The 20,176-nt window shown below is 40.9% G+C and overlaps 1 pseudogene; it reads right to left on the reverse strand.

Annotated features, from left to right (window-relative positions):
• Window positions 1–14,722: 14,722 nt before the first annotated feature.
• On the reverse strand, window positions 14,723–18,392 carry LOC141583426 (ATP synthase peripheral stalk subunit b, mitochondrial pseudogene; annotated as a pseudogene).
• Window positions 18,393–20,176: the final 1,784 nt, after the last annotated feature.

Raw genomic sequence — 20,176 nt, forward strand, 5'->3', positions numbered from 1 at the left:
TTAGACAAAATGCTAACTACAATAACCAGCTTAGAGAAGAACATAAACAACTTGATGGAGCTGAAAAACAAAGCATGAGAATTTAGTGAGGCCTACACAAGTTTCAACAGCCAAATCGATCAAGCAGAAGAAAGGGTATCAGAGATAGATGATCAAATCGATAAAATAAAACAAGAAGGCAATACTAGAGAATAAAGAGTGAAAAGAAATAAGCAAAGCCTCCAAGAAATATGGGATTATGTGAAAAGACCTTGATCAGCATACTTGAATGTGACAGGTAGAATGAATTCAAGTTGGAAAACACTCTTCAAGAAGAGAACTTTCCCAATCTAACAAGGCAGGCCAACATTCAAATCCAGGAAATACAGAGAACACCACAAAGATAATCCTCAAGAAGAGCAACCCCAAGGCACATAGTTGTCAGATTCACCAGGGTTGAAATGAAGGAAAAAGCCCTAAGGTCAGCCAAAGAGAAAGGTTGAGTCACCCACAAAGGAAAGACCATCAGACTCACAGCAGATCTCTCAGCAGAAACCTTGCAAGCTGGAAGGGAGAGGGGCCAATATTCAGCATCCTTAAAGAAAAGAACTTTCAACCCATAATTTCATATCTGGCCAAACTAAGCTTCATAAGTGAAGGAGAAATAAAATCCTTTACAGACAAGGAATTGCTGAGAGATTTTGCCGTTACAAGACCTGCCTTACAAGAGGTACTGAAGGAAGTACTAAACAGGGAAAGGAACAACCAGTATTAGCCACTGCAAAAATGTACCAAATGGTAAAGAACAATGACCCAATGAAGAAGTCACATCAACTAATGGGCAAAACAACCAGCAACAAAATGGCAGGATCAAATTCAAACATAACAATATTAACATTGAATGTAAATGGCCTAAACACCCTAATTGAAAGACACAGACTGGCAAATTGGATAAAAAGTCAAGACCCATCAGTGTGCTGTATTCAGGAGACCCATCTCACATGCAAAGAGTCACATAGACTCAAAATAAAGGGATGAAAGAAGATTTACCAAGTAAATGGAGAAAAAAAACGCAGGAATAACAATCCTAGCCTCTGATAAAACGGATTTTAAACCAACAAAGATCAAAAGAGACAAAGAAGGGCATTACATAATGGTAAAAGGATCAATGCAACAAGAAGAGCTAACTATCCTAAATATATATGCACCCAATGCAGGAGAACCCAGATACATAAAGCAAGTTCTTAAAGACCTACAAAGAGACTTAGACTCCCGCACAGTAATAGTGGGAGACTTTAAAACTCTACTCACAATATTGGACAGATCAATGAGACAGAAAGTCAACAAGGATATCCAGGACTTGAAGGTGGATTTGGACCAAGCGGACCTAATAGACATTTACAGGACAATATACTCCAAATCCACAGAACACACATTCTTCTTAGCACCACATTGCACTTATTCCAAAAGTGACCACATAATTGGAAGTAAATCACTCCTCAGCAAATGCAAAAGAACAGAAATCATAACAAACAGTCTCTCAGATCACAGCACAATCAAATTAGAACTCAGGATTAAGAAAAGCACTCAAAACCACATAATCACATGGAAACTGAACAACTTGCTCCTGAACAATGAATGGATAAACAATGAAATGAAGGCAGAAATAAAAATGTTCTTTGAAACCAACGACAATGAAGATACAATGTACCAGTGACAAAAGGGAAATTTATAGCAATAAATGCCCACATGAGAAACAAGGAGAGATCTAAAATAGACACCCTATTGTCAAACTTGAAAGAGCTAGAGGAGCAAGATCAAAAAAAACTCAAAAGCAAGCAGAAGACAAGAAATAACTAAGATCAGAGCAGAACTGAAGGAGGTAGAGACACAAAATACCCTTCAAAAAATCAATAAATCCAGGAGCTAGTTCTTTTTAAAAGATCAACAAACTAGACAGACTGCTAGCTAGACCAGTAGAAAAGAGAGAAGAATTGAATAGATGCAATGAAAAATGATAAAAGGGAGATCACCACTGATTCCTTAGAACTACAACTACTATCAGAGATTACTAAAAACAACTCTAAGCACATAAACCAGTAAATCTGGAAGAAATGGATAAATTTCTGGACACTTGCACACTCCCAAGACTAAGCCAAGAATAAGTTGAAACTCTGAATAGACCAATAACAAGGTCTGAAGTCAAAGCAGCAAATAATAGCCTACCAACCAAAAAAAGTCCAGGTCCAGATGGGTTCACAGCCATATTCTACCAGACATACAAAGAGGAGCTGGTACCATTCCTGTTGAAACTATTCCAAACAACACAAAAAGAGGAAATCCTCCCTAACTCTTTCTATGAGACCAACATGATCATGATACCAAAATCTGGTAGAGATACAACTAAAAAAGAAAACTTCAGGCCAACATCTATGATGAGCATTGAAGCAAAAATATTCAATAAAATACTGGCAAACTAAATCCAACAGCACATCAAAAAGCTTATCCATCACAAACAAGTAGGCTTCATCCCAGGGATGCAAGGCTGGTTCAACATATGCAAATTCATAAACGTAATTCACCACGTAAACAGAACTAAAGACAAAAACCACATGATTATCTCAATAGATTCATAGAAGGCCTTCAACAAAATTCAACAATGCTTTATGCTCAAAATACTCAATAAACTAGGTATCGACAGAACATATCTCAAAACAATAAAAGCTATTTACAACAAACTCCCAGCCAATATCATACTGAATGGGCAAAAATCAGAAGCATTCCCTTTAAAAACTGGCAGTAGACAAGGATGCCCTCTCTCACCACTGCTATTCAATATAGTATTGGAAGTTGTAGCTGGACCAATCAGGCAAGAAAAAGAAATAAAAGGCATTCAGTTAGGAAAGGAAGTCAAATTGTCCCTATTTGCAGAGACATGATTGTATATTTAGAAGACCCCATCATCTCAGTCCAAAACATCCTTATGCTGATAAGCAACTTTGGCAAAGTCTCAGGACACAAAATCAAAGTGCAGAAATCACAAGCATTCCTACACACCAGTAACTGACAGAGAGCCAAATCATGAGTGAACTTTCATTTATAATTGCTACAAAGAGAATAAAATACCTAGGAATACAACTGACAAAGGAGGTAAAAGATCTCTTCAAGGAGAACTACAAACCACTGATCAAGGAAATAAGAGAAGACACAAACAGATGGAAAAACATTCCATGCTCATGGTTAGGAAGAACAAATATTGTGAAAATGGCCATACTGCCCAAAGTAACTTACAGATTCAATGCTATCCCCATCAAGCTACCATTGAACTTCTTCACAGAACTGGAAAAAAACATTTTAAAATTCATATGGAACCAAGAGAGAGCCCACGTAGCCAAGACAATCCTAAGCAAAAAAACAAAGCTGGAGGCATCATGCTACCTTACTTCAGACTGTACTCCAAGGCTACAGTAATCAAAGCAGTATGGTACTGGTACCAAAACAGAGATATAGACCAATGGAAGAGAACAGAGGCCTCAGAACTAATGCCACACATCTATAACCATCTGATCTTTGACAGATCTGACAAAAACAAGCAATGGGGAAAGGATTCCCTGTTTGATAAATGGTGTTGGAAAAGCTGGCTAGCCATATGCAGGAAGCTGAAACTGGACCCCTTCCTGATACCTTATACAAAAATAACTAAAGATGGATTAAAGATTTAAACATAAGAATTAACTCTATAAAAACCCTAGAAGAAAACCTAGGCAAAACCATTCAGGACATAAGCACAGGTAAGGACTTCATGACTAAAACACCAAAAGCAATGGCAACAAAAGCCAAAAGACAAATGGGACCTAATTAAACTTAAGAGCTTTTGCGCAGCAAAAGAAACAATCATTAGAGTAAACAGGCAACCAACAGAATTGGAAAAAATTTTCACAGTCTACCCATCAGACAAAGGGCTAATATCTAGAATCTACAAAGAGCTAAAGCAGATTTACAAGAAAAACAAACAAACCCATTCAAAAGTGGGCAAAGGATATGAACAGACATTTTTCAAGAGAAGACACATATGAGGCCAACAAACATATGAAAAAATGTTCATCATCATTCATCATTAGAGAAAGGCAAATCAAAACCATATTGAGATACCATCTCACCCCAGTTAGAATGGTGATCATTAAAAAATCTGGAGATAACAGATGCTAGAGAGGATGTGGAGAAAAAGGAACACTTTTACACTGTTGGTGGGAGTGTAAATTAGTTCAACCATTATGGAAGACAGTGTGGTGATTCCTCAAGGATCTAGAAATAGAAATTCCATTTGACCCAGCAATCCCATTACTGGGTATATACCCAAAGGATTATAAATCGTTCTATCATAAAAACACATGCACACAAATGTTCATTGCAGCACTGTTTACGACAGCAAAGACCTGGAACCAACCCAAATGCCCATTGATGATAGACTGGACAAAAAAAAATGTGGCACACATCACCATGGAATACTATACAGCCTTAAAAAACGATGAGTTCATGTCCTTTGTAGAGGCATGGATGAATCCAGAAACTATCATTCTCAGCAAACTTGCACAAGAACAGAAAACCAAACACTGCATGTTTTCACTCATAGTTGGGTAATGAGCAATGAGAACACTTGGGCACAGGGAAGGGAACAACACTCACAGGGCTAGGTAGGAGGTTGGGAGGGAGGGAAGAGGAGGGACAGTGAGGAGGGACAGTGTGGGGGTGCGGGGAGGTGCAGGGAGGATGGGGAGGGATAACACTGGGAGAAATGCCTGACGTAGGTGATGGATGGGGGCATGGGGAGGATGGGGACAGCAAACCACCGTGGCGTGTATGTACCTATGCAACAACCCTACAGGATGCAGGATGTGCACATGTACCCCAAAGGCCAAATACAATTAAAAAAAAAAAGAAGTGAAAGTGATGTTTTAGAAATGTATATCAGACTGTGTCACTTCCCTGTTGATAACATTCAAATATCTCTGCAATACTTGTGGAATAAAATCAAATTTCCCTATACTAGGGTGTATAATGTGCAAGCCTGGTCAAACCCTACTTAATCTCCCATCTCAGCCCTCACCATCTTCCCTGTGCTATCTCTGCTCCTGCCACACTGGGCTTCTTTCTGTTCCTTGCTTATACTAAACTTTCATATGAAGGCCTTTGCACATGCTGTTTTGTCTGACATATCCTTAAGTAGCTCATTTCTCATATAAGTAGCTGATTTCTACTTACAAGTCAGCATTTAATATAAATGTTTGTCCCCAGAGAAGTCTTACCTGACCACCAGTGTAAAGTGTCCTCTATCACGCAACTGCATTATTGTCATCATAACACCTATTACCGTCTGAGACTGATTTTTTTCTGCATTTGTTTGCTTGTTTGGTGCCTATCCCTCCCACTAGAATTAAGCTCCTTGAGAATAGGGATCCTATCTGTCTTAATTATTACTGTATCTCTTGTGTCTACAATGGTGTCTGGAATATAGGAGGTATTCACTAGTTATGTACTTTATGTCTTAAACACATGAAAAGCAGAAAATGAATCCATTACCTCAAAGTCCTGAAACTCCTAAAAGTCCACTTGATATAGAAGTTACTTGAAAGCTCACTTGATATAGAAATAGTATTTGCTTATTTGCAACCTCCTATTGTTCAGGAAAACTTATCAATGATACTTGTTAAAGCACGGGAACGAACACTTTATTCAGGACCATCACGATAGAAATAGGGACCACTGGAATGGGTCTTGCAGCAGAAGAGACAGATTGGGCTCAACTTCAAATACAGGATGGAGAAAGTGGGAATTTATAGCCAAGGAGCAGTGTAGGGGTCAGTGGATGGAAAATTACAAAGAGAAAACTTCAAGGGTAAGGGAGATTCTGGCTAAACGGACCTAATAGAATTCTTGCTGAAGACAGGCCAGGGTAATGGGTCATAACCTGAGGGACAGTAGAGGATGAGGACCTGATCAGATATCAGGGGACATAACACGCTAGGGATGGAGGAGGGGGTTCTTACTAAACAGCTAAACCGACTAAGCAACGTTCTTGCTAAAACTGGATTTTTCAAGAAAGTACACAGATACTAGGGAGCAGGTTCAGAAGCCTGACTAAAATTTGGCCAAGCAAAGACTCTTTGTCACCAATGAGAAAATAATTCTCTGTAACTAATTTTGTGCTCCCTTGAATCCTTTTGCTCCTGAGCCCCAGTGGCAAACCACTAATGACACTTCTTAATAGATTAGCCAAAATTAAGTATTTCAAGGCACAGTATAAGACCAATCTACTTATTCATTTTAGGTGTTGGCTTATCATAATTAAATATCAGAGCTGAAAACTATATTAGGTATATAACTGAAATGTAAAATTACAACCACAAAAAATCATGGCTAACACTTGCTGAGTACATTTTAAGTTTCAGTCACTGCTCTGAGTGCTTTATCTGTATCACTATAGTTAATTCTCATAACAACTCCACAAGTTAGGTTCTAACATTATGCTCATTTACAAATGAGAAAACCAATTAAGTAATTTGTCCCCAGCCGCATAAATAGTGAGGATTGAAACATGGTTGGCTCACATATGCATAGCACTCAATCTGCAGACTCACCCTTCATCGACAGCAGATATCAATATTCAATCTAGGCACTCATTTTCTACGCCAGAATGAGGCCTCCCAACTTTTAACAGCACAGCGCTTTAAGCACGGCTCGCCAACAGAGTGGCGTTGGGACCCAGAGAAAACCTTAGCCATTCTAATATTAGAGAGGATCTACGACAATCTTCTCAACGTACATATAAAAAAAATAAATGTCCAACCAAGATAAGTAATTTCTCTGCAGTCATGTAGTGGCAGGACAGGAGCCTAATGAGATGCTCTATCATTTACCAATCATCACAAATGGCTATCAGGCTATTGCAAGCAGCAGAGGGCAAGTGTTCAAGTGTTTTAATTGTTTTAATTTCCTGGTCATAAACAATCTCACTGATATTGTTTGGATAGTGTCCTCACCCAAATCTCATATTGAATTGTAATCCCCAGTGCTGGAGGTAGGGCCTGATGGGAGGTGTTTGGATTACGGAGGCAGATCCATCATCGCTTGGTGCTGCCTTTGTGATAGTGAGTTCCCTTGAGATCTGGTCATTTAAAAGTGTGTGGCACCTCTCCCCACCACCAACCCTCACTCCTGCTTTTACCTTGTGATGTACCTGTCCCCCTTTCACCTTTCTCCTTGATTGTAAGATTCCTGGGTCCTCCTCAGAAGCCTGGCAGATGTCAGCACCATGCTTTCTATAAAGCCTGTAGAACCATGAGCCAATTAAACCTCTTTTCTTTATAAATTACTAAATATCAGGTATTTCTTTATAGCAATGCAAGAACAACATAATACACTCACCTAAGATGAAATGATCATTATGACATGGCCGGTAGTGTATATCCTTACACAAAGGATGCCTAGCATCTTCCTAGCCTCTGTTTCTAAATAGAGCCTACCTCAGAGGTCTCAGTTTCAAATGACTTTGTCTTGTTTTGATTAGCGCAGAAGAAAATAGCACCACTGAGTAAAGTATACAAATGTTTACTGAACACTATATACCCAGAGCCTTACTAGGTGGTAGATGAAAGCAGGTGAGATGAAAATTGGTCCCTGGTCTCCTGCAAGGCAAAACAGAATGGTTTTCTCCTGCCAAGCAGAGAAGATAAATGCAGTGAACAGGAAGTGGAGATATTATCCTTCCAGGAACAGGTAATGGCCTTCAGACTCATAGGCAGCTGTGCATAAGCTTTCCAGATGAATTGTTTAAAAACTACTTACAGTGTATCTTCTTTCCCTCATTTGTTCCTTTATTTGCAATTCCCCTGTTATCTTTTGGAAATCATTAAGAGAAAAGAGCAAATCAAAATGGGCAGGCTCTGTTTGAGCTCATACCAAGTCAGCAAGATGAGCATAAATGCATTTGAGGTGGAGCACAAGCAGGGTTGAGGGCACTGCTTGCTTTTTTCCCCTCACATCAGCTAGTGCAGCCCACTCTTGCCTGCCGAGGCCCTAGGATGTGACCCCTGGCAGATTCTAGGAATCTGCTTTCCAACATTTGCTGATTCTACACTGGCAAAAGAAAATTGAATATCTGCTAAATCTCTAGAGAACTGCTAAGGCTCTTCTGCTTACCTTGTGCTTTATCTTCAAAAGTAACTGTAGGGGAAAATCTTGGCCTAATTTACTGAAACCGTAACAAATATTTATTGAATAAATGCATAGGTCAGTTGTGCCTCCCTAGGTATCACTATTAAACCAAGAAGCCAATATAGTGTGTCTATGTAGAAAGCTTTACATTCTAAAAAGCTTTCTTGCAAACAATCCCTTCTGTAGCAAGTGGCCACATAGCCTTAGAGGACCAGCTTAATGTAAGTTCCCACTACAGTGATTTCCTTATTCCCTTATAAAAGAAGGGAGTAAAATGAAGCCTGAAAAAACTTACAATGATCTGACTCCAATGAAAGCAACAGAAAGCCCAGACTGCCTCATCTTTTTAAAAAACTGAGTAGACTTGTTATCCATATTTACAGCAACTTGCCAAGTTTGACAGAATAGCTTTTTGCCGTATCTCTGCCAAGGCATCTAACCCATAGCAGCATGAGTCACAGGCAGGCAGGAGAACAAAGCTGATTATCAATCCTTTGTAATCTGGAAAAACAAAACTCCAAGTCCAGAGTGCTTATGGTTCTTAAACTGGGAGCCTTCTGTTGGTTGCCATGACTACTCAGGGTCTTCTTGAGCCTGAGAGGTTCTCCTCATTCATTCAACAAGCATTTCCTGACCACCTACTACGTACCAGGCACTGCATTAGATGACAAGGATACAGACGTGAATAAGGTATGGCATTTGCCCTTGAGGAGCTCTCAGTCTGGGAAAGAAGAGGACCGCAAAACAAGTAACTACAATGCATTATGAAAAGTATAGTGATAGAAATATGCTCTTTTAATAAAAGATGCTTTGGAAATGTAGATTAAAAAGCTGCTAACTCCGCAGGCTGAGCATATCTGTTTCTGCATATGGTGAAAGGATTTGGAATTCTTTTATAAGAAAAACTTCCGTATCAAAATTGTTAATATAATTAATAGCAATGAAGGGTTATCAGAAGTTATTATTTTTTAATTTGTATTTGTATCCAAGTACTGTGCTAATAGTTGAATTTTCATATTTTGCCAATGAGGAAATGGAGACTCCAAATTTAATAAACCCTTAATATAAAAACTGTCTTTACTTTGAGTTTCTATAGGGGAACTCAAACCATTCAAACTTTGAAGACATAAAAAGGAATTAGTTTCTGCCATTATCATGGTAAAGGAGACCTGAGAAAAAGAGGAGAAGCACAGAGTACAGGAGTTTACAGTTGCCAATCCACAGGGCATAAAGAGTCTGAGGATGGGATGAAGAATTTCCATCAGCTCTAACTCCAGCCATTCTGTGTCCATTGCACAATTTCTGGCACTTAAATCTATTCCAGCTACTTTTCCCAGCACCAGTATCAAGAGAATAAGAGAAGGCAGAAGCAGAAGCAGCAGCAGGGGAAGTGCCCAGATTCTACCACCTGGAATTATCTGACTTATCAAACAGTCAAGAGACAGCATCCCTGTTCCTCTTTCCAGCATAATCAGTCATGTCATTGGTAGTCAACTACAGCACCAGGTCTATGGTTCTTGGACCATCAACACAGGAGTCAGACATAGCTGCTAAATAAGCAAAGATATCTTGGTTGGCTACACATTGCGTAAGACAAAATATGTCAGTCAGCTAAGGAAGGTGCATTTAAGGAACTGCTAGGAAAGCAAAACTGAGATTTCCTGTTATGTCATCCTCTCCAGACTTGCATTCTTTTGGAAGCATCTTCTACTATCACCTAGGTATTTTGCCCTTTTAATATTGTAATATCTTTTCCATGAGGGTATGTGTTATATAATCTAAACCTTCAGTCATATGTTAAAGAAATAACTTTTAAAATCCCATCTGTTATACAGATAGCATCAAACCAGGTGTTTCTAGAAGCAGTATTCAAGTGAGTCATGGATTCAGAACAGCCCTGGTAGTCAGAAGCCTGTTTTGCTATTATCCAGCTCTGTAATCCTGACAGTTGCCTTAACTCTTCCACTGCTTAATATTCTCATCTGATAATATTATCATATAGGTAACATTATATCACCTACATGATACACCTATGCACATAGGTAATGTAAAATAATTCCCTGTTTCTTAGTCCTAGATATTTAGGGGTAAGTTTCAAGATTCTTTATTTTTTTAAGGTCCCACAAGAGGTGAGATGTGCAGCAAGTTCGAAAAACCATGACATTCCTTCTAGCTCTGTCAAACAATGCCTGATGAGGTAGAGAGCCATACAAAAGCACTTGGAAAAAAATTCACATTTTTTTAAAGTTTTAAGCAAAACTATCTTCATTTAATCACAAATGAGTAATTCTCTGATAAGTTGCAGGCACAACAGCTAGATGTTTTTCACTTTAAATTCATTTTAAATTACATATCAATAGCTAAAATATTACCTTTTTCAGTCACCACCAAAACAAAAGGCAAATCCAGCAATTGAGAGTAAGGCAATTAAGTTTGGGCTTATGATGAAGATGGAGTTTTATATAGTCAAAGGCATTCCCAGCCGATGAAGCAGGTGCCTTGATCAGCAAGCATAGTTTAAAAAGAAAATTAGATTCTTTGAAAATAATTTGGAAAGGAATTTGGAAACCATATCCAAACAATGCTCTGGGGCTGACATTTCAAAATGTATTTGCTCTTTATTCTAATCCCCTTGGTGCTGTTATCAAAGTGAAGGCATGACATATGGAACCAAAAATATTCAGTGAGATGAAGGAGTAGTCAGATGCACACAGTTGGAAGAGTCCCAGAGATTACAATCTGGCTCACCTTATACATCCAATCTCAGCTCCCTAAAGGCTCATAAGAGCTGTCATTTTTGGAGAGGCTGTGGTAGAACTGCACTGGATAGCTTTCTGCGATCTCGAGGGAACCATAAGGAGACCAATGCCCAGAAAGATTAATTATTTTATACAAGGTCTCCGAGTTGATAAGAGATGAAACCCAGATTCAAATCCAGTTATGTCACTTCCTGCTGCTTCTGAAATTGAGACCCTTCTGACCATTCTTCAAACACATTTTCTGCCCTGTTGATGTGCACGTACACAGGCAAATGTTAGCATGTTTAGTATTTTCCAGTGTGTTTCAGGAGTATACATATTGTATTAGTCCATTCTCATGATGCTATGAAGAAATATCCAAGAATGAGTGATTTATAAAGAAAAGAGATTTAATTGACTCATAGTTCTGCATGGCTAGGAAGGCTTGAGGAAACGTACAATCATGGCAGAAGGCGAAGGGAAATAAAGGCATCTTGTTCACAAAATGACAGGAAGGAGAAGTGCCGAGCAAAGACGGGAGAAGGCCCTTATAACAGGGTCGGATCTCATGAGAACTCACTCACCATCATGAGAACAGCATTGGGTAACTGCCCCCATTATTCAATTATCTACCATTGGGTCCATCCCACGACACATGGGGATTATGGGAAGTAGGAACTACAAGATGAGATTTGGGCAGGAACACAGCTGAGCCATGTCATTCCTCCCTGGTCCCTCCCAAATATTATGTCCTCATGTTTAAGTACACAATCATGCCTTTCCAGCCATCCCCCAAAGTCTTAATTTGTTCTACCATTAACCCAAAAGTCCAAGTCCAAAGTCTTATCTTTGTATTTTACAGGTTCTGAGGAGGAAGACAAGTCCCTTCCTCCTCAGAGCCTGTAAAATCCAAAGCAACTTCGTTACTTTCAAGGTACAATGAGGTTACAGGCATTGGGTAAGTATACCAGTTCCAAGTGGGATACATTGGCCAAAATAAAGGGGCTGCAGACCCCATGCAAGTTTAAGTCTGAAATTCAGTGGGGCAGCCAAATCTTAAAACTCCAAAACTCCATGTCGCACATCCAGGTCATGCTGATCCAAGAGATGGGTCCCACAGCTTTGGGCAGCTCCTCCCCTGTGGCTTTGCTGGATATGGCCTGCTCCTGACTGCTTTCATGGCTGGCATAGTGTATCTGCCGCTTTTTCCAGGCACATGGTGCAAGCTGTAGGTGAATCTACCATTCTGGGGTTTGGAGGATGGTGGTCCTCTTCTCTCAGATCCACTAGGCACTGCCCCAGCGGGGACTCTATGTGGGACCTCCCACCCCACATTTCCTTTCCACATTGTCCTGCTAGGGTACTCCATGTGGACCCCGCCCCTGCAGCAAACTTCTCCCTGAAGATCCAGGTGTTTCCATACGACCTCTGAAATCTAAGTGGAGGAGGTTCCCAAACCTCAATTATTTATTTCTGTGCACTCTCAGGCTCAACCCCATGTTCCAAGGCTTGGGGCTTGCACCCTCTGAAGCCACAGCCCGTGCTGTACCTTGGCCTCTTTTAGCCATGGCTAGAGTGGATGGGACACTGGGCACCAAGTCCCTAGGCTGCACAGAACAGTGGGACTCTGGGTCCAGCTCACAAAAGCGTTTCTCCCTCCTGGGCATCCTGGCTTGTGATGAGAGGGTTTGCCACTAAGGTCTCTGGCACGTCCTGGAGACATTTTCCCCACTGTCTTGGCAATTAACATTCGGCTCCTCGTTATTCCTTGTTACTTATGCAAATTTCTGCAGCCAGCTTGAATTTCTCCCCCAGATAATGGGATTTTTGTTTCTATCACATGTTAAGGCTGCAAATTTTCCAGACTTTTATGCTCTGCCACCTCTTGAACTTTCTGCTGCTTAGAAATTTCTTCTGACAGATAACCTAATTCATCTCTCTCAAGTTCAAAGTTCCACAGATCTCTAATGCAGGGGCAAAATGTCACCAGTCTCTTTGCTAAAGCATAGCAAGAGTGACCTTTGCTCCATTTTCATATGAGTTATTCACCTCCATCTGAGACCACCTCAGCCTGGGCTTCATTGTTCACATCACTATGAGCGTTTTGGTCCAAGCCATTCAACAAGTCTCTAGGAAGTTCCAAACTTTCCCACATCTCTCTGTCTTCTTTTGAACCCTTCAAACTGTTCCAACCTCGGCCTGTTACCCAGTTTCAAAGTCACTTCCACATTTTGGGGTATTTTTATAACAGCACCCCACTCTCTGTGGTCCCAATTTACTGTATTAGTCTGTCTTCACATTGCTGTGAAAAAATACCTAAGACATGGTGATTTATAAAGAAAAGAGATATAACTGATTCACAGTTCCACATGGCTGGGAGGGCCTCAGGAAACTTACAATCATGGCAGAAGGGAGATGTAAAAGAAAAAAAAGGCAGCTTCTTCACAGGGTGGCAGGAAGGAAAAGTGGCAAGCAAGGGGGAGAAACCCCTTATAAAATCATCAGATCTCATGAGGACACACTCACTATCACAAGAACAGCATAGGGTAACCTTCCCCATAATTCATTTACCTCCCACAGAATCCCTCCCAGGACACATGGGGATTATGGGAACTACAATTCAAGGTGAGATTTGGGTGGGGACACTGCTAAACCATATCATGGATGGAATTACTATGAAGCAGTTTAACACCAATAAAGGACTGTTATTAAGGGATTTTTTTTCTATTATCTTATTATCCTTGTTTTTATTATTGCTGTGGTTGCTTGTTTTCTCTGATAACTAATAAAGCTCCCATTGTATCTGATTGCTTGTTCCTTATGAGATACTCACCAATGCTGGAAAATAAGAATGTAATCATTTGTTATAATTGTATCTTCTCTGCATAATTTCAGTGTGTTTATAATATGTTGTTCTTACATAGTTGACCAATCAAACATATCTGCATTAAGCTATTTCGGTGTGACGTGTTCTTTGTATCCTAAAACACCAAGCAACTTTCAAATGACTGATTTTACATCTCGATGTAAGCCTATCATATACTGATGGATGGCATAGGCTGGGACATATAACGACTTAAAACAGAAAAATGTTTTGAGAAGACAGACCAAACAGATGACTTTTGCCTTTATGTCAGCAGCTTCTTTTCTAGGAGGGAAAACAGACCACGTCGAATGGATCATTGATTCCACACAATATGAATCAAAAGCAGAAAAATGCAGTGATTTAACATGGTATCAGCCAATCAAGAATGAATATAGAATCAACCACTGAAACTTGGGCCTCACTGCCAGAGCATCTGAGCTGACTGTATATTTCCTTACCCAGCAGGTGGATCCTGGCCCTGCTGGAGCCATCCCCCTAGTGTCCTCTGCTGCATTTCACTTCTCGCCGCCTCATCTCAGTCATCCCATTCTTGAGAGAGAGCAGCCTATGTGGTTCACATTAAAACCAGAGGGTCCGACACAGCAGCAGCTGAAGCTGGTTGTAGGTATATTGAAGGCGTGTGCCTTCTTAGCCCAGGGAATGCAATCTCTCGAGGGACGATGCCTGCTGCCTTCCATGAGGACATCACTCAGGGTGCCTGGAACCCCTTCTGAGAGCAGGAGTGGAAGGCAGAAACTCCAAAGGGGACTGAGCTTTACCTGCCTCAGAAACCTAAGCCTTTCCCAGAAAGTGCAGCTCTGCCACCACCTGAGACTCCTGGAGTCACCAGTGGAAGCAGGAGCGGACTGTCTTTCCCAGGGCAAAGCTGTGAGAAATGCAGCCCAGAGAAGCACACACCCTGCCAGTCTCTGATGCCAGCTCCTTTTGTTTCCATGAAGCTACTTAATAAGATTCTTCATGCATAAAATTAATTTTTGCCCTCTTCTATTAGCTTTTGCCACTAAAGGATTTATGCACAATTCTGTCAGATTTTATTTATATGTGCAATAAAGGGGACCCAGATCATAATGAAGGCTTTTATGGGCAATGATGGGAGATACAAAGGGAAGCTGAGAGCGGGCAGCCATCCAGGCTCCCTTTAGATGCCAAGATGCATTATGCAGGAGACACCCCCTGCAGAAATGCACTAGGTCCTCCCTAATCAGAGCCGTACCTCAAGTCAGATCCTAATTTGTTGCTGGGGGAGAGGGGGAGTAACAGGGCTATTAATAAACAGTGCAAATAATTAGGCTTTATGGGAATTTGGTTGTTTTCTTACATACTAGATTTGCTCTCAGTCTCTTCTCAAATGTGTCCTGCTCGACTACCCCACAGCCAGTGGCTTACTGCATTGATTGCCCACTGGGAAGCTTTCTGGAGCTGGAATGGGAACAGGGCTGGACAACATGCTTGTTTGTAATAACAGCTCTTGTTCACTGAGCATCCCCTAAGGATAGGCTCTGAGCCAGGCACTGTGCTGACATGATTTCACAGAACCATCAAAACAGCTGGTATGGCAGCTATTGTCAATCCCACTTTAAAGATAAGGAAACTAAGGATCAGAGAGGTTTCATAGCTGCTTGAGGTTGCAACCCAGTCCTTGCAGAATTAAGCACCCCACTTCTTTACATAAAGGGATATCTCTTCCCTTCTCCCTACAAAATTCTAAGTCAATCTCTAGGCTAGAAAAGGACAGTAGTGTGGTGTTTAGAACAAACATCAGACTGGGTACAGGACTCGGCTTCTATTCCTCCTCCCATTTTTATTGATGAATGCTGTGTGACCTTGAGCAAATCACTCCACCTCTTTGACTCAAATTCTTCTGTCAAAAAATGACAGTATGAACTCAAGGAGCCTGTTCGGTTCTGGCATTTTTATTCTGGAGCACTCTCTTCACATAGTTAACACAAGAGTGTGTGTAAAGTGCATATGTTAGCCTACAGACAGAAACTGCACTCATCTTTCAGAGCTAAAATACTTGGAGCTATGTCACTGCACAGAGAATACTAGGACTGTCTTCGGATTCCTAAAGCTGTGACTGACTGCCAAACTGCGGGGGAACATCAGAGACATTTTCCTTGTTCACCTTCCTCTTGCCAACAGGAGAGATTAAGAATCACAAAGACAACCAAAATGAAAGTTGCATGAGATGGCTGAGGGCTGACAATCGAAGATGAAGAACTCAGTGGTACAGTTTAGCCTTTTCCACGATGGGCACTTTGCTGCGGAGTTCCAGACATTCTACGGGGATTTCATTTTCTGGAAAGCTATACTCTTGGCATCTTACATTTCCAACAAAAAAAATTTCACTGACCACTTGAGTCACAGGAGGAACTTTTTTTTCTTTTTTCTTTTTAGATGGAGTCTCACTCTGTTACACAGGCTGGAGTGCAGTGGCGTGATCTCGGCTCACAGCAACCTCTGTCTCCCCGGTTCAAGCAACTCTCCTGTCTCAGCTTCCTGAGTAGCTGGGATTACAGGTGCACACCACCACACCTGGCTGATTTTTGTATTTTTAGTAGAAACAGTGTTTCACCATGTTGGTCAGGCTGGTCTCGAACCTCTGACCTCATGATCCATCCACTTCGGCCTCCCAAAGTGCTGGGATTGCAGGTATGAGTCACCATGCCCAGCCAGGGAGGAACTTTTTTTTTTTTCCATTCAATTGTCACTTTATTCCAAGATGGTAGAATTAATTACAAATTTATAATCTGATAATCTTTAGTCAGGCAGCAAGATTTTATAGAGGCAAACTGTTTCTTCAGAAGTGATCACAGAACAACTCAAATGCAGAGTAAGAGGGATGAGAAACATCTGACTGGCCGATAAAGATCTCATTCTCTCACTATATGAAACAAACTTTTCATTTTTAGGAGAGGTAAACCATAATTTCAGTAGACACCAATACAGAAAGATTTTGTCAGATCGACTAGTTTCCATTTAGTCAGTCAACTGTTTCTAGCTGTCTCAACTGGGATAGATACATTTACATAACTGGCTGTGCTTGAGCCTTCTTTGCCAGCAGCTTTAGGTCCCCAGTGCACTGGGCAATTGCCTCCTTTTCCTGCTGTGCAGAGATGCTCTGCACCACGTGCTTCTCCACCCAGTTCATCATGTGCTCTTGTTCCTTTTGACGCATCATGTTCTGCACAGATGTATGATAGTCCAGGCGATTCTTGACTTCCTTATATACTCTATAACGTAGTTCCTAGTAACAGCCAAAGCCATAGCAGTGTTATTCCTCTGCACACTGGAAAGGTAATGGCGCTTCTGAACCAGTGCCAGCTATGAGTTCTCCAAATCAATTGCATCCTGAATTTGCTTGATGGAAGCCTTCTTCACCTCTTCTAGTTGGGCAAGTTTTTGCTCATTGAGTTTATGAGCAAATTCTTCAACAGAGGCACCATAGTTTTTTTAATTGCATAGACAAGTAACCCTACTCTTGATAAGGTAGAGAAGGTGTCTACAATAAACAGATATATTTCTTGGATAAAGCGTACAATGTAAGCCCAGTTCTGAGCACATAGGGTCCTGTTACATTGGTTTTAGGATAAAGAAACTGGAAGAATTCCTGAGGTATCAGTCCAAGATGAACTTTTCCTCCATGTTCAGGAAAAAATGGTAGAGGGGCAAGGTGTGGCTGCCCTGTGTGAAAGGTCCTTGTTGCCTGCAATACCCCTGGACCTAGCAAGGCTGCATTCTTCAGAGGGAGGGCTGCTGTGGTGCCAGCAGAAAGTACCACCAGGGACACCATGGTCAGCGAAGGTCCAGGAAGCAACTTTTAAGACACAGTATGACACTTGTCCCCTAATGTGGGTCCTGTGTCTTTTTCTGCTCCAAAAGAATGACCATACCCTCAATCATTTGTCATTCAACAAATACTTAGATCCTACTGTGCTCTAAGCTCCATGGCAGGTTTCCAAGATGAAAAGAAAAGAAAGTGCTGAAAAGTTCTGCAAGTGTTCAAAGTCTCCTGGAAAAAGCAAATAATTTCATCCAATGCAAGATGAAGACTGTGGCACAGAGAGTGTGGTGGGTGCTTGGAGGATGGTCACCTTGCTAAATAGGGGTAGACTCTGGGGAAGGCACTCATGTGAGTTAAGGCAGGAACGTGTCATTAATTCCAAGAAGAGTAGGTGCTTGAGCTGATTCTTGCAGGATGAGTGGAAATTAGCCAGGCAAGTGAGTGAGAGGACAGTGTTCCAACAGAAAAGTAGATCCCTGTACTCTGATCATGCCGTGTCTGAGTTAAAGTGTTGCTTAAACAGAGAATCAGAACCCTGTTCCCTCAGAGGCATTTTCAGGCATCATAACTGTGTGGAATGTTTAGGTCCCCAGTATATATAGCTCTCTCTCTTTCCTTCCAGGAAACGTAATTATAAAATATCTTCCTAATAATGTCTGTTAAAACTCTTCAATGGAAGAACCACACAGAGGAGAAAAGAATGGGAGGAATCAAAGAAACAGATCCAGTGAAACCCCAGCCTCCCACCCCAACCCCAGTGCTCCACGGAATCAGTCTAAGGCTCAGTAAAACCAAGGACTGATTGCAAAAGAAAGACTCAGGAGAAAGCAGAGAAGGATCTTAACAAGGCAGCAACCTTCCCCTAAGCAACTCAGCCCAGACATTAAATCAGCAGCAGAAAAAGGTGAGAGTATAGAGAAACACATCTTTGCTCTCTTTAACTGTTGAGAAAGAAAGAAAAAGATAGAAAATAGGTTGCCATGAACTAACAGCTACACCTGAGCACAACCAAGAATAAGAAGTGTTTTGTATGTATCATGGCAATGGGAGGAAGATACCAAGCATGACTTAGAGCATCAACCCAACCACCCTCAGCCAGATGAGAGATGCCACCTGAGATGAGGGAGATGGGAGAAGGTGCATGCCTTTCCTTTTTAAGTTCTTGCTCAGCCACAAAATGTGAATTTGGCAGATGGGGTAAGGGAGAAAGGTGCTGTAAGAGTCCAGAGGAACAATCAATGCCATAATGCTGGAAGAAATCTTTCATAGCACCATCAAAAAACAGCATCTTCATTTCCTCCTCCATGAACTACCGTATTTCCACAGTAGAAACAGCAGTAAGGAGATGAGGTGAAAGTTATGCAAGAGAGACAAACCTGATAAAAATAAATAACAAAATATTGAACAACTTCTTGTGACTTACATGCAGAGAAGAGAAAAAATGTTTTTACAAAAGAAAGCCCTAGAGGACCTCCTGGGAAGTATTGTGAGCTTTTCTTTTGGACTCTCATTATTACATTAATAGTTTTTTCTGATTATTGAAATGATGGAAGTCCTTTGCATAACATTTAGGAAGTGCACAAAAGCGCAAAACGCAAACATTTATACCTTAAAGAATTTTAACTCTTGCAGATGAAATATTTTAAAGGGAAAAAGAGAAGAAGAGATGGCAAAAAGCTATGTGTACTTTGACCTCTGAATTAGGTAGCAAATAATTGAATACCATAAGCATCATCTCTACTAATGAATTCATATTAAATTACATAATTTTTTTGCAGATACTTGATCACCAAAAGTAAAAATCATTGACACAGAGTATTTTGGTATGGTAGTCATTTACATCAAAATGTCAATATAGTTAGTACCATGAAGTATTATACCCAGCAGAGCTCCCTGCTCCATCCCATCCACGAGCCTCATTCGCTTCTTATTTTTATCCATTACTTTTTCCCTTTTGGCCAGTTCTATACTGATGAAAGTGACACCAGTGACTTGTCAAGGGACAGAATAGAGTAAATGTCAAGGAGAGAATGAAGTTAAAAGCAAAACGTGAAGTTAAAAGCTAAAAGTGTTCTTAGAACAGATCAAAATGTTTTATTAAGCTTTTCTTCTGCAACCCCCTTTTACTTGTAGATATGAGGCCTGGGCAGGCCAAGGAAGTCTCTCCACTGGGTGTCAATAGGACAGGTTCTTTGTTGTTGACATTTACCCTTACCTCTTATACCCAAGCTATGGGTACTGCAGTCCTTGGTTAAAGTAGGCTGCTTCCCTCCCTGCCCTGCTATTAATGGTTCTCACCTGGCAACACAGATTTTGCACCTATGCTTACCTATGGTGCAGGCAGCCCGTCACCCTGCCCATTCACAGGTTAGCAACTGGAGCAAGTCAAGCCTAGGCTAGGCCATGGGTTGCTCATGGAAAGCTCAGGGAGAAACATTGCCACTGCTCCCACTGGCTGCCACAAGGGCTAACCAGCTCAACACTCATTAGATTTATGTTCTCAGAGGGTTTTCTGTTATTATTATCCCATGAATGACTGAGAAGCCATAGTGATTTTGGAGTTCCTAAAGAGAG

The sequence above is a fragment of the Saimiri boliviensis genome, chromosome 1, assembly GCF_048565385.1.
Source record: "Saimiri boliviensis isolate mSaiBol1 chromosome 1, mSaiBol1.pri, whole genome shotgun sequence".
NCBI classification, from domain to species: Eukaryota; Metazoa; Chordata; class Mammalia; order Primates; family Cebidae; genus Saimiri; species Saimiri boliviensis.